Source organism: Ascaphus truei, chromosome 4 (assembly GCF_040206685.1).
Source record: "Ascaphus truei isolate aAscTru1 chromosome 4, aAscTru1.hap1, whole genome shotgun sequence".
Taxonomy (NCBI): domain Eukaryota; kingdom Metazoa; phylum Chordata; class Amphibia; order Anura; family Ascaphidae; genus Ascaphus; species Ascaphus truei.
In genome coordinates, this window is record NC_134486.1 from 281857740 (window position 1) to 281881889 (window position 24150).

The window sequence follows — 24150 nt, forward strand, 5'->3', positions numbered from 1 at the left end:
AGCATAGAGATACCGGCACCCCCAAAAGGGGCCTGTATCTCGGGGGGCAGGGGGTCGCCGGACCTGAAACCAAAAGGTTTCTGCTCCGGAGACCCTCTGCACATCTACACTGTGATTAAAACACACACATCATTAAAGAATCATTCTTTACCTTAGCGGCTATGTGCTATGGTAAAGAAGCAGCATTTCTGTATTTTTAATAATATTGTATAGTGAGCAGGGGGTTCCCTGAGCCAGAAATCTAAACTCAGGGGCCCCCCTGCTCCTGCACAATATTATTAAAAGTACAGAAATGCTGTTTCATTACCTTAGCGTATAGCCGCTAAGGTAATGAAGGGGTTAAGGCATAATAACCAATAAACACATTCAATACACTACCCACTACCCATGGCAACCTCCGCTGCTGCTGCTGCTGTAAAACAGAGAAAACAATTAACACTTTCAAAGTAATGTCCCCTAACCCCTTAATCTCCACAGCGGTTATTAACCGCTACAGTCATGAAGGGGTTAACCCACCCTCACCCACCACTCGGGATGCCTACATACCCTCCCACTCTAACCCCCCACCCCGTGAGTCCTAACCACCCTCAACCCTCACACACTAACTACCCACAAGGGAGGCCTACCCACATACCGTTGGGGTACCCCCTTCCCCCCAGTCCCCGCAATAAAAACAATACACAGCCCCACAATAAACATCACTATATTTATTAAATACATTACCCACCCCTTGTGCCCCCCCCATAAATACAAGATTTATTCTTTTACATACAGGGTTCATAACGCAGCCCCACGCGAGTCCCCGGTGGTCTGGCAGGGCACCTGGACAGACCTACAGTTTACCAGCAGCCCTTTTTACACAGGTTCTGGAGGCCTGCTGGTGGATCCTGCCAGCACCATGGCCCCCAGGTGGTCTCCTTGGGTCACCGTGGGCCACAATTGGATCCCCACGGTAGGCCCAAGGATGTCTGGGAGCCCCGGGTCAGACCCACAGGTGTCTGCGGGGCCTCGGGTGGTTCCCTCGGGGGTCTGGGGAACTCACGGGTGCTCACTATGGATCTGCGGTGCCCCCACAGAAGTGGGACCACACATCATCATCCCCGCACCTACGGGTCGGCGGTGCCCCCACAGAAGTGGGACCACACATCGTCATCCCCGCAGACTACGGGTCCGCGGTACCCCCACAGAAGTGGGACCACACATCATCATCCCTGCATGTGTCACCCGTGGAACCACCACCCTGATACCCTTGGGATACCCGAGAATACCCGCAGGTGGTCTCCAGAGGTCCCACGCAGAACCACGGAACCAACCCTGAATGTAAAAAAAATAAACCTGGCCTATACATTCAATAAATACACCCTCCCCCCCAACACCTACAGTGCAATAATGTGCAAAATAACTATTATCCAGATATGGATAATAGATTAATTGCCCATTATTAAAAACATTAACTAGCATATACAAATAAATAAAGTACTACTGACCTCATCAATACAAAGTGTCCGTCGCCAGCGCCTTCCTTCTCTTGCCCACACAAGACATAGCCAATACCAAGCCAATACATTGCAAGTACATTCAGATATCAATTAACCCCTTAATTACCTTATCGGATAATAACCGCAAAGGTAATTAAGGGGTTAAGCCACATTGGCCCGATACCCACCCATCACCCATGAATTTGTACTGTGGCTTCATCATGCAACTATATATATATACTCTATATATATACAGAGAGACAGAGAGAAAGAGAGAGAGAGAGAGAGAGAGAGAGAGAGAGAGAGAGAGAGAGAGAGAGAGATCTATACAGTATATATATATATATATACACACGTTATATACACACCCATGATTAACCAATATAAAGTACAAATAAATGTAGAAGGGTTATCAAAAGCATACTGTCCTACAACCAAACACTTCTCCATACATACACACTAAATTAAAATCAATTTCCTTTAATATTCATAACTGAGCTCTCAATCTAAATCATCACTAAACCTCTGAAAAGCCATTTAAACAACTTACATTCCAATATAAATGATGCCTAAATATCTATGCACCATATACATTCTGCAAATTAATCAACCAAGTAAACAAAAATCAATTAGCAATCATTATTTATATCCCTAAACAATTCACACTACATCCCGAACAATGAAACCATTAACAAATTCACGCCTAGAGCAGAACAATTAAGCCTTTGAAAAAATATAAGTACCGACAAAAATACAACCTTTACAACCAAGCCTATCCCTGACCTTCCTCAAACACACAATACAATACCAAGGAATACATTTATCTAATTTTAAAATACTTTAAACTCAAAATAAAGCATAGCAGCATACACAAAATAATTTAAAACACATCTAATCCAGCTTTTAAAACAACATCATTTCTTACCCTGTATGTATATATCTCTCTAGACATATATACATACATACATACAGTGGCAAGAAATTATATACCACAAAAAAAAAATACACATGTTAAAAAACCTTTTGAAAAAATTAACAATTTAAATAAAATAAATTTCTTTAGTTAACTTTCCATTACTTGCCCCCACCGACTCCCGTTGCACAGCTTACTCACGAACCAATCCACGAACAGGAACCCATAAAATAATAAACCAGAAAAAAATAAACTTTAAACTAAAAATCCAAAACAATCCACGGGTCTTCTATTTGTAATCCATCTTCATCTGTGTTCTTCTTTCTTCTATCTCCTTCCGGGCGGGGCAGGGCGTGGTCTTCTTCCCATCATCGGCCACGCCCTTGTCTTTTTTCTTCTCCGGAGGTCCTTCCTCCGCGGCGTCTGGCTTCAAAATGAGACGACATAGGCTTTTAAAGGCCTATGACGTCACATTTTGTGTCATGGTTCCCACGGTCCTGATTGGGCCGTGAAAACCATGTGTTTTGGCCGACAAAAATTAAAATGATGACGTCATCTTAAAGGCAATGAAAGCACAGCCAATCAGAATGGCTTTGCTTCAATTGCCTTTAAGGTGACGTCATTAAAAGACACATGGCCGTGCACACATGGTACGGTAGCCAATCAGAGCGTGGGAACTTTATCCCTACTCTGATTGGCTCTGGTATACCATGTGACAGAGGTTTGGGGGAGAAAGGATATGACGTCAATGAAAACCAGTCACATGGTACGGTAGCCAATCAGAGCGTGGGAACTTTATCCCTACTCTGATTGGCTCTGGTATACCATGTGACACAGGCTTGGGGGAGAAAGGATGTGACGTCAATGAAAACCTGTCACATGGTACGGTAGCCAATCAAAGTAGGGATGAAGTTCCCATGCTCTGATTGGCTACCGTACCATGTGACAGGTTTTAATTGACGTCACATCCTTTCTCCCCCAAGCCTCTGTCACATGGTATACCAGAGCCAATCAGAGTAGGGATAAAGTTCCCAGGCTCTGATTGGCTACCGTACCATGTGACAGGTTTTAATTGACATCACATCCTTTCTCCCCCAAGCCTCTGTCACATGGTATACCAGAGCCAATCAGAGTAGGGATACAGTTCCCACGCTCTGATTGGCTCTAGTACCATGTGTGCACGGCCATGTGTCTTTTAATGACGTCACCTTAAAGGCAATTGAAGCAAAGCCATTCTGATTGGCGGTGCTTTCATTGCCTTTAAGATGACGTCATCATTTTAATTTTTGTCGGCCAAAACACATGGTTTTCATGGCCCCATCAGGACCGTGGGAACCATGACGCAAAATGTGACGTCATAGGCCTTTAAAAGCCTATGTCGTCTCATTTTGAAGCCAGACGCCGCGGAGGAAGGACCTCCGGAGAAGAAAAAAGACAAGGGCGTGGCCGATGATGGAAAGAAGACCACGCCCTGCCCCGCCCGGAAGGAGATAGAAGAAAGAAGAACACAGATGAAGATGGATTACAAATAGAAGACCCGTGGATTGTTTTGGATTTTTAGTTTAAAGTTTATTTTTTTTCTGGTTTATTATTTTATGGGTTCCTGTTCGTGGATTGGTTCGTGAGTAAGCTGCGCAACGGGAGTCGGTGGGGGCAAGTAATGGTAAGTTAACTAAAGAAATTTATTTTATTTAACTTGTTAATTTTTTCAAAAGGTTTTTTAACATGTGTATTTTTTTTTGTGGTATATCATTTCTTGCCACTGTATGTATGTATGTATATATGTCTAGAGAGATATATACATACAGAGTAAGAAATTATGTTGTTTTTAAAGCTGGATTAGATGTGTTTTAAATTATTTTGTGTATGCTGCTATGCTTTATTGTGAGTTTAAAGTATTTTAAAATCAGATAGATGTATTCCTTGGTATTGTATTGCGTGATTGAGGAAGGTCAGGGATAGGCTTCGTTGTAAAGGTTGTATTTTTGTCGGTACTTATATTTTTTCAAAGGCTTAATTGTTCTGCTCTAGGCGTGAATTTGTTAATGGTTTCATAGTTCGGGATGTAGTGTGATTTGTTTAGGGATTTAAATAATGATTTCTAATTGATTTTTGTTTACTTGGTTGATTAATTTGCAGAATGTATATGGTGCATAGAAATTTAGGCATCATTTATATTGGAATGTAAGTTGTTTAAATGGCTTTTCAGAGGTTTAGTGATGATTTAGATTGAGAGCTCAGTTATGAATATTAAAAGAAATTGATTTTAATTTAGTGTGTATGTATGGAGAAGTGTTTGGTTGTAGGACAGTATGCTTTTGATAACCCTTCTACATTTATTTGTACTGTATATTGGTTTATCATGGGTGTGTATATAACGTGTGTATATATATATAATGTATATCTCTCTCTCTCTCTCTTTCTCTCTGTCTCTCTGTATATATATACAGTATATATATATAGTTGCATGATGAAGCCACAGTACAAATTCATGGGTGAAGGGTGGGTATCGGGCCTGTGTGGCTTAACCCCTTAATCACCTTTGCCTTTATTATCCGATAAGGTGTTTAAGGGGTTAATTGATATCTGAATGTACTTGCAATGTATTGGCTTGGTATTGGCTATGTCGTGTATGGGCAAGAGAAGGAAGGCGCTGGCGACGGACACTTCGTATTGATGAGGTCAGTAGTACTTTATTTATTTGTATATGCTAGTTAATGTTTTTAATAATGGGCAATTAATCTATTATCCATATCTGGATAATAGTTATTTTGCACATTATTGTACTGTAGGTGTTGGGGGGGAGGGTGTATGTATTGAATGTACAGGCCAGGTTTATTTTTTTTACATTCAGGGTTGTTTCCGTGGTTCTGCGTGGGACCTCTGGAGACCACCTGTGGGTATCCTCGGGTATCCCAAGGGTATCAGGCTGGTGGTTCCACGGGTGACACATGCGGGGATGATGATGTGTGGTCCCACTTCTGTGGGGGCACCGCGGACTCGTAGTCTGCGGGGATGACGATGTGTGGTCCCACTTCTGTGGGGGCACCGCCGACCCGTAGGTGCGGGGATGATGATGTGTGGTCCCACTTCTGTGGGGGCACCGAAGACCCGTAGTGAGCACCCGTGAGTTCCCCAGACCCCCGAGGGAACCATCCGAGGCCCCGCAGACACCTGTGGGTCTGACCCGGGGCTCCCAGAAATCCTTGGGCCTACTGTGGGGACCCAATTGTGGCCCACGGTGCCCCAAGGAGACCACCTGGGGGCCATGGTGCTGGCAGGATCCACCAGCAGGCCTCCAGAACCTGTGTAAAAAGGGCTGCTGGTAAACTGTAGGTCTGTCCAGGTGCCCTGCCAGCCCACCGGGGACTCGCGTGGGGCTGCGTTATGAACCCTGTATGTAAAAGAATAAATCTTGTATTTATGGGGGGGCACAGGGGTTGGGTAATATATTTAATAAATATAATGCTGTTTATTGTGGGTCATTGTACTGTTTTTATTGTGGGTACTGGGGGTGGGGGTGGGGGTGTTTCCCCAACGGTATCTGGTAGGCCTCCCTTGTGGGTACTGACTGGGTGGTTAGGCCTCACGGGGGGGTTAGTGTGGGAGGGTATGTAGGCATCCCGAGTGGTGGGTGAGGGTGGGTTAACCCCTTAATGACTGTAGCGGTTAATAACCGCTACGGTGATTAAGGGGTTAGGGGACATTACTTTGGATGTTTTAATTTTTGTGTCTGTTTTGCAGAAGCGGAGGGGCCATGGCCAGGATGGGGGGGGGTAACGGTATGTGGGTAGGGGGTGAGGGTGGTTAGACCTCACAGTATGCACATTGGGTCCCCCCCCCTCCCCACATTTACATACACTGCACTCACAGCAATGCAGGCAGGGAGGGAGATTTAACAGAAACATTAGGGGGAGGGGGCTTTAAATCTCTCTGCCTTCAGTGTAATCTGTTTAACAGAAACATTAGGGGGGAGGGGGCTTTAAATCTCTCTGCCTTCAGTGTAATCTGTTTAACAGAAACATTAGGGGGAGGGGGCTTTAAACAGATTACACTGAAGGCAGGGAGATACAGGGGATGTACTGTACTGTATGTTGTTTATTGCAATGCTTCAATGTGTGCATAATGTATAATGTTTTTTACAATTAGATAGATGTAATCCTTGGTATTGTAAGGGTTAGCTTTGGTTTTAAACTGTGTTTTCTGGTTGGTACTTACAGTATACTGTATATTGATTTTTGTTTACTTGATTGGTTAAAATAGTTGATGTGTTTGTATTTACTGGTACAGTAGCTTGCAATGATATTGTTAACATTCATTGCAGAATGTACTGTATATGGTGCATAGACTTTATGCATCATTTATACAATGTAAATGCAATGTACTGTGTGGATTGGAATGTTATGTTTTATATTGTAAGATCAGCTAGGATTATTAAATGGATTATTATTATTGTCTGTATGGAGAAGCGTTATTTGTAGGACAGTATGATTTTGATAACCATTCTACATGTATTTGTATATTGGTTCATCATGTGTGTGTATATACTGTGTGTATATACTGTGTGTGTGTGTATATATATATATATATATATATATATATATATATATATATATATATATATATATATATATATATATATATAATTATATGTATGTATATATACAGTATATATATACACAGTATATACTGTATATGTATAGGGATTGTTATTATATATATACTGTATATATACAATATATATATACAGTATATATTTATTTATCTTCATGTATTTATTTATTTATATTTATTTATTAATTGTGGGGCTGCTGTGCATGAATTTTTTTTATTGTGGGTAGCGGGGATGGGTGAAGGGGGTGTTTGGCCCTTGATGTGAGTTTAGGACTTGCGGGGGGGTTGCGGGTGCACTTAACCCCTTCACGACCATAGCAGTTAATACCACTACGGACGTGAAGGGGTTAAGTGCACCCGCTACCCCCCCGCAAGCCCTAAACAACCACCGATGGGGCTAATACCCCCTTCACCCACCTCCACTACCCACAATAAAAAAATTCACACACAGCAGCAGCATCACAATTAATAAATAAATCTAAATAAATAAATGAATATAAATAAATACATTTAAAATACATTTTTATTGATAGTGTAGATGTGCAGAGGGTTTACAGGCCGCGATCACGTGATCGGGCCCTTTAAACGCAGAGGGATACCGGCACCTCATAAAGGGGGCTGTATCTCGGGGAGCAGGCGGTCCCCAGACCTGAAACCAACGCGGTTCAGCTCCGGAGACCCCCTGCACATCTACACTATAAATAAAAATGTATTTCAAATGTATTTATTTATAGTCATTTATTTATTTATTTATTTAGATTTTTTTTTTTTTTTTTTGGCGGCTGCTGTGTGTGAGTTTTTTTTATTGTGGGTAGCGGGGGTGGGTGAAGCGGGTTTTAGCCCCAATGGTGGTTGTTTTGGGCTTGCGGGGGGGGGTCGCGGTATTAACTGCTACGGTCGTGAAGGGGTTAAGTGCACCCGCAACCCCCCCGCAAGTCCTAAACTCACACCAAGGGCCAAATACCCCCTTCACCCACCCCCGCTACCCACAATAAAGCGGGCACGGTGGGTTAACCACTTCATTGCCATAGCGGCTTTACGCTATGGTAATGAAGCAGCATTTCTGTATTTTTAATAATATTGAGCAGGAGCAGGGGGCCCCCTGAGTTTAGATTTCTGGCTCAGGGAACCCCCTGCTCACTGTACAATATTATTAAACATACAGAAATGCTGCTTCTTTACCATAGCGCATAGCCGCTAAGGTAAAGAACGAGTGTTTATTTATATATGTGTTTTATTTATACTGTACATGTGCAGAGTGTCTCCGGAGCAGAAACGCTGTGGTTTCAGGTCCGGGGACCCCCTGCCCCCGAGATACAGGCCCCTTTTGGGGGTGCCGGTATCCCTCTTCTTGGTTTACAGGTCGCGGTCACGTGATCGGGACCTTTAAACGCAGAGGGATACTGGCACCACATAAAGGGGTCTGTATCTCGGGGAGCAGGGGGTCCCCCGACCTGAAACCAGTGCGGTTCAGCTCCCGAGACCCCCTGCACATCTACACTATAAATAAAAATGTATTGAAAATAAGTTTTAATGTGCCGATGTTTGCGCTGAGAGAGAGCAGATGATCTCTCTCTGCTGCAAACACATCTCGCCCCCGCCGGCCCATAGTATCATTTACTGTATGTACTGTACAGTATGTGCATATACAGTACTGTATACAGAACATGTAGAATAAATGCATAGTTTTATTTTTTCGGGTTTATTACACAGTATACTGTACGGCCGGAAAACATCAGCATACAGCACAATATTATCCATCGAAATCACCCCATTAGCCGTTTTCTTTTCTGAGGAAAAACAAAATGAAAAGTTTTAATGTACAGTAATGGTCAGCCCTCTAAAGAAGTACCCAGCCAGCCAGCCCCACCAAAATAATACGGCAACAATACAGTACTCACCATACTATTTCCCATTCAGCATACGCCGGCGCCGGTCCACTGCCAGTACAGCTTTCTTCATCATGCACGTCGATAGTTTGCAGCGGGACTAGCCCACCTGTAGTCAGCAGGTGAGGCTGGAAATCGCTTAGGTACATGCAAGCTTCATCAAAACTGGCCACGAAATCCAACTCTGCCTCAGGATCAGGCTCGGGCTCAGGGTTGTCACTGACGGTGGGTCCGTTATCGGAAGCCGGTGCCGCTGCCGGTGCTGGTGCTGGTGCTGGTGCATTGCTTGGCAGGGACTGTCGTTTCTTAGTTGGTTTTAACATGACCCTTCGCCTTTTGCCGCCTCCATGATCATAGATACGGGAAAAACCCTGTGACACACACCAATACCCTCCAACAAATTGGGGCTCAATACGGTGAAAACAGGGGTCACTACATAACCTTTTCCTTATTGCACGCTTCCACAAATGAGGAGTTGGCGAAAATTTGTAAAAGTCATAGTTTTCGATAAAATACTGATACATTTGAACAACTGTTGCCATCTTATCCTCTGTTGCATTAATCGCGGCCCATATCAAATAAGCATAACTTCTGTCAGGTTTTTGGAAAACATGCTGCACTTGAACACTCATGGCGGGTGGGTCTCTGGAGAATACTGTAAGCAAAACTGGTCTTTGTATTTCTTTAATATGAAAAGCCTAAATTGATACATTTTTGCAACTCAGTCTCAAGGCCAAGGCCAAGTTACAATGGCACACTGTGGTACAGTATCTTTTTTAAACGAAACACCTGCAAGCCCACACATTACTGATTCGGCGCTTTACAAGTCAGGAATTTATGCCATCTGGAGGACACGCGAAGCATTGCAGCCTAGTAAATCCTGATCATTATCATTTAACACATCAGCCGCCCATCAGCCAGGCATGAACCGTGGCTGGGAAGGCAAACGCAACGCGGCATGCCAGAGGTGAGCAGCAGCGGATTCCAGGTATCTGCCAGGTACAAACTGGTCATTTGCTCGAATAAAGTGTGTCGCAGCAGTACATTATTATGGCACATACATTTTAGTTACCAAAAATGATAAATTGAGAATTACCGGCAAATATTATTATGGACCCTGGTCCTAGTCTAGAGATAGCACCCCACAAATGGACCTTGAGTGGGTGCTTTGGAACGTGGCTTCAGGGATAGACATTTTTTTTTTTTTGTAAAAGACAAAACTATAATCCCAATTACGCTGTATAAACGGCATGGAGTCAGCTATGGAACTCACAATGAATCACCGGTTCCCCTTCCTCTTGGCCAAGCAGGACTGAAACGCAGCTCCTGTATCCCCGCATGGCATCCCTCCAATCCGTATAGATCCAGTAAGAAAAAAAGAGATCAGTGTGACAGCCACACCATGAAAAAGCGGAACTCACCAACAAAGGTAAAAATAAAAAAACCTTTATTGAAATTACATAAAAACTGATGGCATTATATTATAAATTATTAGTGATCCCCAATTGTAACTATTTGTGTATCCATCCAATATATAATTCTAGATATCTTTTATAGTTAATATATATTTGAATGCTGACTCCACTTTTTAAGTCCATATATATATTTTATTTTTTTATACCTTGTGTAACATGGGACTTATCCATGTTCAGTAATGTGCCTTTAATCTAGCAGTATTGTAGTTAATTACTAAACACCACCTGCCTGATTAGATTGCTTACAAAAACCTGTCTGTTCAGACAGGAAGTAACTCCTCCCTAGCTCTGACTGAGAGCTGACCTTTGGAGAGACAGAGCAGAGGTTCTTGAGTCCCATCCTTAGAAACCCAGATCTCTGGAGCTAACGGGTCTTGAGCTCTGCACAGCAGTGCTGAATTCAAGACACAGGGAAAACTACTACACCTGAAGCTGAACCAGGAAGTGAGATTTTCCCTCCATGAAACAGATAAGACTTTTATTCTTAAGTGACTGCTTATATCTGCTTATTTAATGTTATATGTTTTGGGGCTGCGAGAACTGCTTGACTAAGGGAGATGTGAATTATTGCATCGTGTTTCACTAGAAATACTCCCAAGTTAATGGAAGCTTTGTTCCCCCCCCCCCCGTGTTTGGATAATTTTCCTGATGAAAAGGAACAGGCACAATAAAGCCTATTATAATTTCACATTATAAAGCCTCCTAATTGTGTACCTCTGTGAACGTCCGTCCACACCTTGCTTTAGTCAATTACTTTTTCTTTGGAATTACCTTTATCCCACTATCTCTTTCTAATAAGTTGGATGTTCTCTCAGTCACATTGTATTGTATTATCATATGATACACTCTTTTTAATATTGATCACTAATAATGACTACTATTTGTGTCTCCATAAGATTCAATCACTGTTCTATAATTTCAGTACCTTGAGTGTTAATTCTGAGCTTCACTACTAAGTGTGGCCAGACTGAATGTGTTTAGAGCACACACCACACATTTGCTGTGTATATTTTAACTAGTTGTTTTAATATTCAATAAATTGATTATTTTTAATTGTTATTAATAATGTGTTATATATCAGCATGTAATTATAAGTTTGTGTTTACTCTATGAGACTACATTGCTCTCTGTGCCGCCTATGGGCCAGGCCCCTGCTTCCTATTGGCTGGCCTCGAGAATACGACCGTCCTATTGGCTTTGGCACTTGTAGCAAGCTAATTTGAGCTTGCACTATCCAGCTGCTCTCCGATTGGCCAGGCTACGTTACATAAGGGAAATATTAATGATCAGGGTATCATGGACCCCTGACGAAGCTGACAAGCGAAACGCGAACGCATTACGCGTTGAGTCCTGACCCCTGTGTGACTTGGACCCGCAGTGCCTGAGGATTGGCACCATCACGTGAGGACACCAACTTAGGAGGTGGAGAACCTGGAAGTAAGAGCCCCAGTCAGACATCGCAGAGGAGCCGCCAGGGCGCTGGCTTCTCTGCAGGAGCTGACTACCCACTGGTTCACCACACTCCACTACCGGACACTACTCCAAGTCTTTCGTACAATGCCCTTGCATGGGGCTTCCCTGTAAGTTGCCATTGCCTACTATCCTTGTGATTACTGTATACTATTGTGTATTCCAATATACTAGCACTTCTACCTTCGTTCTTGTCCAAGTATTTTATTTGTATTGGTGTTTGTTTCCCTGACCATCATACCTGATCTGAAACCAGCCACCTATAGACCACATGTGGGACTGATTCTATACCTGTACCTGTGTGATTACACACACATAGAAAACTGCACCGTGATAGTAATTGCATAGACAGAGTTGCTCTATTTCTTTGTGTTTTTCTTTTGTTTTTTATTTTTCATGTTTCTACATGTTTACTGCGCTCCCTTATTATTCTATTACTGTACAGTAGTAACTAAGTCCCAAAGGCTTACTGTACTGTATACGTTCCATAGCCCGTGAATGCATTGACGCATGCAAACTAAAGTGTGTGTTCACGCATGCACACTTTGGAGTGCAAGAAAAGCAAATTTAAAGTGTGCAAAAAAACCCTCTATTGTATAAGGGAATACACCCCACAACACCTCTGTGATATAAATATAACACAACCTTTTTATTAGCAGGTTAAGGTCTGCAGCTGTAGAATATAGGAGTGACTTAACACCCCTGGAACTGAAACAGAAAAAACAAGCGCAAACGCATATGGTGAAGTATGTTCAAAAATAATATTGTATATTAAAAAAAAAACAAAAAGAGAAACAGCGCAAAAATCCTCATGGTGTAGTATATAAAATTATATTGTGATCAAAAAATCTGTGGACTGCAACAAATGGTGGGTTGACAACGATCACTGGGTTAATTCTCCTCCTGCATTTCCCATAAGCAGTCTTGGTAAAGCTCCACTCTTTCAGGCAGATGCCTGCTGCTGTAAGGCGTGGGCACGGTAACTGCTGCAGGAAGGTAGGCTCTCCCTCTGGTTCCTTGGCATCCGATCAGTATGCACGGCATCCACAACGTGCTCGCGCCGATGATGTCATCAGATGGCGACGGCGGATGTCTTGCGCGGCCAGCAACCAGCCAGGGTAAACCGGAGATTGTCCCGTATGAAAGGGATAACAGATGTGATAAAACCACAAAGGGTAATATTAGGAATGCGCCCTCTTCATCCAATGCGTTTCGTACACAAAATGTACTTCGTCAGGGTACTTGTGTACGAAACGCGTTTTTCAAGTTTTTTTTTTGTGGTGGTACCGTGTCCGCTGGAGGGGGAAAGCTGAGAACTCTCCCAGCATTCCCAGACCCGGTGGGGCAGCGGCAAAAGCACACAGCACTTACCCGGCATCTGGCAGCTCTTCTCCCTGTCTCTGCTTCCTGCTTCTTACAAAAAAGACGGTGTGAAACAGCGCTATAAATACTAATAGATACACTTGAATTAGTGAAAAAGGAAACAACACTGGCAGCCAGGTAAAAACTGACAGTACAGTCAGTCAGAGAGCATGGGAAAAAAGAGTATACCGGCACAACAAATAATAAGGTGAAAACCAAACCAAATAGTGTACAGTCCAAATGGAGTCCTAATAGGGCTGGTGCTGAAGGATTCTCACATCAACGAAGTGAAATATGTGGAAAAAGAAAAAGAACAAATTATGGTGCAGTATGTCAGTCACTGAGACTAAAAACATGGACAGACTAACAACACAAGACAAACAAGACAAACAGACGAAAACACACTAGCAAGGCTTAATATTAATAACAAAACTAATTTATTACTGGGTGTGGAGGGTAACAATTACACGCATCCAGAGGGGTAAAAGTGAAACCCTACTTACAAGATGCTAGACAAATACAGGCAACAAGCTGGAATCATGCTGCTGGGCTTCCAAGATGGCGACCGGAGCACTCTCACTGGCGTCCTCACGTGACAGAGGCACATCCCTTGAAGAAGTGCGCGCATGCGCACGAAACGTGTCGGGAAGATTTGAGTGGTTTTAGAGCCTTGTCCTGGCTTGTGGAGTAGTTTGCAGTTCAGCAAGTGGAGCCGTGGTGTAATTGCGGAGGATTAGTGAAGGAGGATTAGTGAAGGAGGAACGTCTGTGGTGGGACTTCAGTGTGGCGTGACGTCACATCCGCCCGGAAATCCCGTCATTCGTGTGACTCACCTTCCACCTCTGTCACGTGAGGACGCCAGTGAGAGTGCTTCTAGATGAAGCTCTATCCCTGACAGTGATTACACCAAAGAAATATTCATTCATATACACAAATTCACCGAGGATACCATTTTTTTACCATCTTCCAAAGCTGCACAAGTCCTTGTTGAAAAGGCGTTATATGGTGCTCAGAAGAAAGCAGCAGTACTGAGAGTTGATAAATTCTTGTAGAATGGAATTAACCCAATGAATGAATATAGTTGATGATTCCAAAAGATGCGTACTGGCAAACTATAATCGAACAAGGCACAGCAGTAAGGATGTAATTATAGTGAAACACCTTCCGGTGACCAGTAAATAAACATCTATTTCAATGGAAGAAAATTGATAAACAAAGTCCAGAACATATGTGGGTAAACTGCAATAGACTCACATGGGGATGAATATCCACGATGAACAGCAAGTCCAAATGTATCCAGGATCCCACGGGTTAACTGTGCCTTCGCCTGTAGATGGATATATTGAGCAGGAGAAAGAAAAATGGAGCACTAAATCTAAATCTGGCAATGCCAGAAAAAGTGCAAGGATGCGTTCCCATAATAAAAAGCTTACTTTAATGAATCAAGAACAAAAAACCACACAACGCGTTTCGGACTATTGCTAGTCCTTTATCAAGGTGAATAACTACTTACCCCTTTGGAGTGTTATTTATGTGTAAAAGGGACACAGCCACGCCAATCGCCGACACTTCCGTGTGTGTCACGTGATGAGGACGTTCAACGTCATCACGCACGGACGTCTCACACACGCGTGTGTGAATCAAGCCTGACAGCACAGTGGTTGTTCTGTATCTTTGCCGCGCCCCCTGTGCTGTCAGGCTTGATTCACACACGCATGTGTGACGCGTCTGTGCGTGGATTTAGTGCTCCGTTTTTCTTTCTCCTGCTCAAGTCCTTGTTGAACACACCGGGAAGGTCCATAGTCTCGGGCATATCGTCACTAACCGCAAACCTTTCACAATATGTGGACTATTTTCTGCAGAATCTGGTAGGGAAATTACCCTCATATCTGAAAGATTCATCTGCTGTATTGAACATGTTATAGAGAAAAAGAGGGGGAGCACAGGTTGAAGACTTTGGGATATATATGGTATCTTATTAGATATTTGTGGTTGTGCTTGAAAAGGTATATAAAATCACTTACACGGCCTTGTGTAAATGCTCTCACAGCAAGGTTTACTTTTCTTTGTGTTCCCTTGGTTGATTTCCTTCTTCTTTTCAGGGCTTGGTTTTCCTCATAGATTTCTTCAACAGTCTTCGGCTTGCAGTGAGGATGTCTCCCTCGGAGTGAACAGATTGAACAGTCTTCGGCTTGCAGTGAGGATGTCTCCCTCGGAGTGAACAGATTGAAAGACAGTTGTTTAGAGGGGGATACAGCCAGTATTTAAATAATCCAAAACTTTTTACTCCAAACAAATATAAATATATATAAAGGCAGTAAATACTGCCAGTACTCACACGGGCAAGTGTGAGTACAATCCTAGGGGAAGGTATCTTTATATCCGAAATGATCTTCACAAGTGGTAATCTATAGGTGTGATTTGGGTCCTGTGTGTAATAATAGATGTAAATCAAATGTTACTCACACGGCCTTGTGTGAGTAGGTACACAACAAGGTACAGCAGCGGCAGCTCTTATTCGAGCAAATGCCGCTGGCTGTATGAGGCTGGGAAGCGGGTAGCCGCGGCGCGTGGCGGCGCACTGTGACGTCACGGTCACAAGCGCGCCCGGCTTCCCCGTCTTCCCCGGCTTCCACAGGCTTCCCCGACACCCCTGGAGTTCAAATCTAGGTAAGCGGGGGTGCGGGGAAGCAGAGGGGCAGTGTAGAAGCCGGGTTCGGGGTGTCTTTGGGGGGGTAATTGCGCGCGATGTGGAGGGGGGGTGCATGGGGGAAACGCGGCGGCGCGCGTTTCTGACTGGCGGCAGCTGGGGTAGATCCCGGCATGCCGCCGGCATTTACTTTAATAAAGTATGTCGCTACTGTATCTTTAAATTGAATTTTTTCTTTTATTCAGGTTCCTGATCTTCTTCCTGGTCTTCTTCTATGGTGTTCAACTCCCAGTTTAGGAAATCCCCCTCGGTGTGAACAAATTTAAGAACAAATGTTAGTAGGAAAATATCAGCATAATTCTGTGGTGACCCACTAGCGAACCCAAGAAGATAAATAAAAGCAGATATGCAAAAGCAGATATATAAAAGCAGCAAATGCTGCAAGCACTCACACGGGCAAGTGTGAGTGCAATCCTAGGGGAAGGTATCTTTTTTTCCTCCTTTTTTTCTCTTTCTCTCTGCAGGTGTGTTTACACCTGCTGCCTTATAAGGGTAATGGTGGTCTAATATATAGGGATCTATAGAATTAAAAATACAAATAATACTCACACGGCCTTGTGTGAGTAAATGCACATCATGGTGTCTTTAAATCCTTTGCAGTACTGTTAAGGTAAAGTTCCAAGTGGATAAATGTATAAAGATGATCCCTCCTTGGTGTGAATATAAAATGGAGCAATGTCACGATTCTAATGGGCTACAATGAATTTTATTTTCAAAAGCTCTAAAAACAACACATGTATAAAAACAATAGAAAAAATGCATAAAAAGAAATGCATAAAAAGAAATGCATAAAAAGAGAAAGCAGCCCGTCAGTAGGAAATTGCTCGTGGATCTCGTGGAGCTCAGCTAACTTGCTCCACGTCCGGATATAGTGCTGCCCCCTCTCTGATCCACTCCTTGACGGTGGCTGTGCTGGATAAAAATTGCTTAATGATGAGAGCAACGCGTTTCGACCCTTTCTGGTCTTCCTCAGGCTCCGTAGTTTGGGGTTAAGGTTCGTGGCTAGTATATATGCAGATGACAGCCAATCCCCATTCTACTTTAAGCAATGTCTTCTGTATTCAATTAAAACTAATGAGTGCTGTGTGATGCACTCCATTTTCTGCTTCGGTGTGACGCAGTGAGTAAATAATTAAATAAATGAATAAACACATATTGGTGAAAAATCGGAACTTCATACTATACATACAAATAAACACATGATTTAAAAGATATATACTTAATACATTCCTAGTGACGTGATCTATATAAAGTGAGGAATGGAGTGTGATGTGGCCAATAAATGTGTGTATCCTGTGAAAATGTCTATAAGCTTCTTAAATGTTGATTAAGGTTTATGTGACTTGAGAAAAAATTCCATGAGTGATAAATGTGCATGAGATTTTTATGTGGTGATTTTCGTGATTGATTGAATAAACAAATGTTTTTACAATGTGATTAATAAACATGGATATATAACAGTGTGCTTTTGTGTCTGTTTTCCTTATTATTTTGATTATAAGGTGTTAGGGGAGGTTAAGTGGATAAATATGTGCTTATTTGCAAATTCATATTCAATATTTAATAAACATTCATGAACGAATGATGAAAATGTGTTTTCACATATAGTAGATGTAGATAATACATATTAGTATTGTAGCCTCTTAGTACCATAGAGTGTGCGCATTTTAAACAAATTTCTTAAAAAGATAACCTAAGAAAATATAAATTTATTCATATATACTTCAGTATTTCACTGAGTTCGTGCTAAACAGTAACCTTGAAGCATAAGATGTTGTACTGCACTCAGTGTTGCAGTTTTTGATGCTATATGAAATCTTACAAACAGATTGTATCATGGAATATGGTCATGAACTGATTTGTTACTCATATTTTTGAGGGTGATATCATATAGATTTTTCATACAAATGTGGTGACCTCATTTTATTTTTTGATATAGTGTACAATTTTAAACAAATACAGTATGTTAAAAACGTTTCCAATGCACAATTTAAAAAAGTAGTCTATTGTACTTATATATAATGCAGTCGTGCTATAAACAGTCGTGCTATAAGCTAGAATACCCAGTATAATATAAAAATACCTGTAATGGTTTTTTAGACTACTACGTGTAGCTTTAAGCATATATTGTGTCATGTCCTTTCACATTGTGATAGTGCATATACTTAAATCATACAGTTATACCGTACAGTTTCAATTTATATATAAAAAATAGAATAAAAATGGAAGGTATTGGTTTGGTGTCATAGATGAGTGATATCTGCAAAGAAGATCAGAAATGACAATAGTGAATTTAACATGTGTGGTACAAATGGGGGGGGGGGGGAGAAAACATTTTTGAAAAGATCTGGGGAAGGGGAATATAGGATAATGGTGTATGATGAGAGGCGGAGAATACTGGAACTTAAATAAACGACCCCAGGTCTATATCTATATTCAGACCTTTTGGGGTCAATGTTTTAAGTTTATAAATCCAGTATGTTTCTCTTTGGCAGAGTTTCCTTAGTCTGTCTCCGCCTCTCCAATGGATGTCAACCTTTTCTATTCCCTTGAATGTTAGGCCTTCAGGGTTTCCCTCATGATGTAAACTAAAGTGTCTGGAGACGCTGTGTGTTAACACCTGCTTACGGATGTTGCCCATGTGTTCCAAGATGCGCACCCTCAGAGGCCTGGAGGTGCGTCCTACATATTGGAGGCCACATGGGCAAGCAAGCAGGTAAACAACATGATCTGTTCGGCAACTAATTGCTTGTTTAATTTTAAATTCTTCTTTTGTTATGTGTGAATTAAAAGCTGCCTTGTCGCCTTTCATTACATGTTTACAGGCCTTACAACTGATGCAATTAAAAAAACCTATCGGTGGGGGTAACCAGTTTTGACTATTTTCTTTTACTTCTTTCCGGAAGGTACTTGGTGCTAATTGTGCTTTAATGCAAGGGGCCTTTCTGAAAATCACTTTTGGGTTTGTCGGGATGTGTCCCTTTAAAATTGGGTCCATTTGGACAACATGCCAGTGTTTCTGTACTATCTCTTTAACTTTAGCAGCGTCCGAGCTGTAGGTCGTAATGAAAGCTGTAGAAAAGGTGGTATCAGTTTTTTTGATAGTTGGTTTTAGCAGAGTCTCCCTTGGGATCAGACTAATCTGGTCAACTGCTTCATTTAACAACTGTGGTTCATAACCTCTTTGCAGAAAGCTATTTTGTAGTGTGTTTGCCTGATCTTTAAAAACCTCTATGTCAGAGCAATTCCTCTTAATCCTCCTAAATTCGCCATTGGGGATATTGCTGAGCCATCTTGGGTGATGGCAACTTGATGTTAGTAGGAAGTTGTTTGCATCTGTTTTTTTAAAATATGTTTTAGTCTTAATTTCGCTGTTCTCCACATAAATGGTGAGGTCTAAAAAGTTGATAGTGTTAAAACTGTATTCTGAAGTGAATTCCAAATTCACTGTGTTGTCGTTTATATATTTAATGAACTCTTTTAGGTCTTCTTCACTCCCTTTCCATATGAACAAGACGTCATCTATTCTTGTTCCGTATTGAACATGTTCACTGACTTTAAATGGAAAAAAATGTACAGGTGGCTTACATGCGATGTACAGGCTCTGTAAACAAGTATTCCTCATGAGAAGGGTTTGACGGTGGTTGATGATTGCTTGAGAAGAGACTCTCAATTTAAGGATCTAAATAGGAATTTCATTGTAAAAGCTATTAAATTCATGCTGACCCACAACTACTTTTTATTTCTTTCCCAGTTCTTCTTGCAGGTTTGCGGAACTGCAATGGGCACACGTTTTGCCCCCAGTTTCGCAAACTTATATATGGGGAACTGGAAAGAAACTCACATCTAGTGCACTAATCCGTTTAAAGCACAAATAATACTGTAGTGTGGCGTCGCTATATAGATGACATTCTCTGTGTGTGGGAAGGTGATGAGGAGTCTGTGAACCAATTTATTAAATATCTTAATAAAAATCAATTTAACTTGGTATTTACACACACCACACACCCAGAGAGGGTCAGCTATTTAGATCTTAATCTGTCTGCTTCAGAAGAACTTGGTGTACATACAACCACATTTTTCAAAAAAGTGGATACAAATAATCTTCTCTTGGCCTCCAGCAACCATAAAAAATCATGGATAAACAATATACCTGGAGGTCAATATATGAGGGTCAAAAGGAACTGTACTAGTGAGATAGATTTCGAGGAACAGGCACAATTCCTGTTTCTGAGATTTATTGAACGGGATATAATTATCAAAGACTTATGATAGAATTGGAGAAAGTCAGGAGAATAGACCGAAAAAACATGCTAATACCTAGGAAGAAAAAGATAAACGAGACCAAAAAGATGGAAGTTATATTTATTACTAACTTTAACGCTATGCACCAACAGATAGAGGGAGTTATTCAAAAACATTAGGGTATTCTATCTACCGATCCGATTCTAAATGGTCACCTTACTCCCTTTCCGAAATGTATCTATAGAAAGGCACGGAGCTTAAAATATACCTTAGCTCCAAGTGACATAGGGAAAGTAATGGATAACACCTTAGGTAAAACTTGGCTTGGGCCAAAACCCTTAGGTAACGTTCCATGTGGATAATGCTCGATATGCAAATTCCTTCATTCTGAAAGAAAAACATTCAAATCACGTAATAATTCAAAAATCTATGACATTACTTACTTTATAAACTGCAACACAACTCATGTAGTGTATCTATTGGAATGTTCGTGCGGTCTACATTATGTAGGCCGCACAAAACGAAGTTTAAAACTTCGTATTCAAGAACACGTGAGAAATAATAAAAATGCTCTACAAACTCACAGCGTTAGTCGCCATTTCTCTGTTCATCATAATAAAGACCCCTCATTCCTGACATTTAAAGGGATTAAATATGTTCCATGTAAAAGACGGGGAGGGGACAGGTTAAAGGATGTCTCCATTCAGGAGACATTCTGGATACAAAAACTTAATACCCTTGGTTTAAATGGTCTGAACAAAAACATAGATATATGGTGTCTCTATTAAGTGAGCCTTGATGCCAGTTTGGCTTATCTTTTGTGTACTATCTTTCTGTGTTTTGTTTTCATAAATATATGATGAGTAAGCGACCAATATTGCGACACTCGATGTTGCCTTTAGCCATTTTTCTAATACTTAATACTATGTACTAATTTTTTGTTTGTTCTATTACAAAGTCCCACTTGAACATACAATTTCATTGATATGTGTTGCCATTTTTATAAATAAAGGTTTATTATGTAGGTTTTAATTATGTTTAGAGATATCAATACCCATGATGGGTTAATTCTGCCTACACTGAGACCTAATTAAGATCTTAAGTGTTCTATTATTCACACACATTCCGTAATACTCAGACCTCATTGGTCTAGAATGTAGCCGAATTGACCTATCATGTGAAACTATATGTTATATATACATGTGTTTTCCAATTTTTATTTAATCCCTGATGAAGTAGTTTCACTACGAAACGCATTGGATGTACTAACTGACTAAGCCCCTACAGTCACCTATCTTTGCACTATACCTCTGTTGAGGTTAAGAGAGACGTTTTCGGACTTTTTGTGTGACGTCATCGGTCCTCTGTGTGGCAGTGATCGCCTTACGGCACGTTGTTAACCAGACGTAAACCACGCGGAACTCGGGACAGACGAGCCTGACGGCGGTTCCAGCGGACTGAGTACCCAGAAGTTTTCACAGAGTCTACAGAGCCAGACGGAGGGTCTCGTTAGGACAGACTGTGACAGCGCAGGACGGCGGACGACCAGCGCTACCTAATCCTGGTGACACGGCGGTTGCTGCGGTTCATGCGGTTCCTTTGAATCTTGTGGTGCCGGGTAACATGTGACCTTAGTGCACGATTTGCCTATTTTTATCCACATTGATGTAGGCAGATATCTTACCTTTTAATATACAATATTATTTTTGAACATACTTCACCATATGCGTTTGCGCTTGTTTTTTCTGTTTCAGCACTTTGGAGTGCATTCAACCATGCATACTACAGTACCTGGAAGAAAACAGACCTAAAGCGCACAGGAGAGAAAAAAAGCAAAACATAGTGTAATCTATAATTTAAGGAGAAACGTCCTGCTGTATTAGTCTTCATTTACAGAATTGTAGTCAAATACAGCAAAGAATTGATTGTATTTTGTAGAAAGATGGGACCAAACTGCTGGGCTCTGTTTTGAAGGAAAGGGATCCAATCTTCTTGGCTCAGCTGGGCTAATCTCTGGGATATAAACTGCTGGGCTCAGCTGTGAGATGCTTCTTCACATCAAAGTGCTAGGCTCAGCTGGGCTCCTCTCTCAGTAGTAGGCATCAATCAAATAGGAGTAGATAAGAAAGAGAATGAGAACAGAAAAAAATGGGAACAGAAAAAAAGCGTTGCACAAAAATGTATTAAACAAGTATAATAAGATATGTCAGATGGGGGAACACTCAGCAGACAACTTCAAGCCCTGCCATGGTTCTTCTCTGGTTAGAACATCCTGTGTTTCTGTTAGCCGGTGCCTCCGTGAGCTCCGTGTGCTTCCGTGTCACGTGAGACTACAGTAAGTCTCGTCTCGTAAGACTTGAATAGCTGACAGTCTCTGAGGTCTGCAGTGTGTTAGAAAAACCTCAATGGCATATAATGTCACTTCTCCACCCTACTAATTTCACCTTATCTTCATCAAGGGTGTATGTTGGAGCTTCTAACCCTTTCCCTATGTATACCCTGTCTGTATATTAGGATAATAGACTAGCATGAAAATTTGTGACACATATTTAGTTCAAATTACCAATACAAAATCCCAGTAATGAAATGGAACTTTAAAAGAAACTCATAAAACCTAAAATGACTTTAAGAAAAATAAAAACTTATATTGATGACAAAAATTAGAATATTAACCCTTAATATTTCTTAATATTTCTAATATCAATTTCATTAACCCAGACACTGCAAAGTATATGAAATAGTGTCATAAACTTAATTTAAATAATGTCTTAAATGTTGTCATAGAAATGACAAATGTAAAGTTTTTATATTTCTTGTCATATATATAATAAATGACAAAACCATAATGTCACATAAATTTGCAATGAATAGAACATTTAAACACAATGTTACACCAAATACAAATGTGGAATAATCTTAAAAGGGAATGGGGGTCTAAAGTGTAACCAAATACCCTTTTAGCTGTAGTTTCATAAAAATGATAACAAAACTATTTCTAAGTTTAGTCCTTTACAGAGACATTTTATCTCGGGAAGCAGGAGGTCCCGGACCTGAAATCAATGCGGTTCTGCTCCAGAGATCCCCTGCTCATGCACTAGTATTACGATTTTAATAAAAACATTGCGATCGCCTGTGAGAGCTATGCATGGAGAGGCGGGTTTTCCTGTGCAGCTCAGATTGTGATAAAATTTCAGGGGGAGAACTTAGAAAAACTCTCAGATTATTTGCTGCAACGCCGAACGTTTTTGGCATTTTCCTACCTCATGGTTTGAGAGGGTTTCAGATTCTTTCTGAATACCGTGATAACACAAATGACAAACCGTTTGGGGAGAACATGCCAAACCTTGCGATGTAGCAGCTAAGTTATAAAATCTATTAGAATAGGCCCCTCTATGTCTATGGAGGTAAAATCTGGCAAGAGTTTCCTATGTGTTTACTTATAAACTCACTTTCGCCACACACACTAGCAGTGGAAAAGGTAGAGAGAAGAAACAATTGCCTATTAATAGTTGGAGGATTTGGAGGGGGGAAGGGTTCTCGTGTTCTTTTGCAATATACGTGTGGGCTAATTTTGGTATTTGTTCTGTTGTGACATCTGTGTCTTACTTTTTGTAGTGTGATTGGGTGAACGATGGTTTATTAGTATGGCGTTCCTGCAGCTGATTCTCACATATCCAGTCTTCAAAATTCCTGGAAAAGGATCATAAAAGCTTTGCAAGGTTCCGTTCAAAGACAAAAGACACAAGTGGATCGGCGACGCAAAGTGGGCCCAGAGTTCAAACCCGGAGACAGAGTTTGGCTATCCTCCAAGAATATCAAACTCAAGACCCCTTCCCAGAAACTGGCCCCAAGATTCTTAGGTCCTTTCAAAATTCTCGAAAGGATCAACCCGGTCGCATACCGACTGGCACTTCCTCCTACCATGAAGATCCCTTCGGTATTCCACGTATCTTTACTTAAACCGATGATCCAGAATGCCCATTTCCCGGACCGT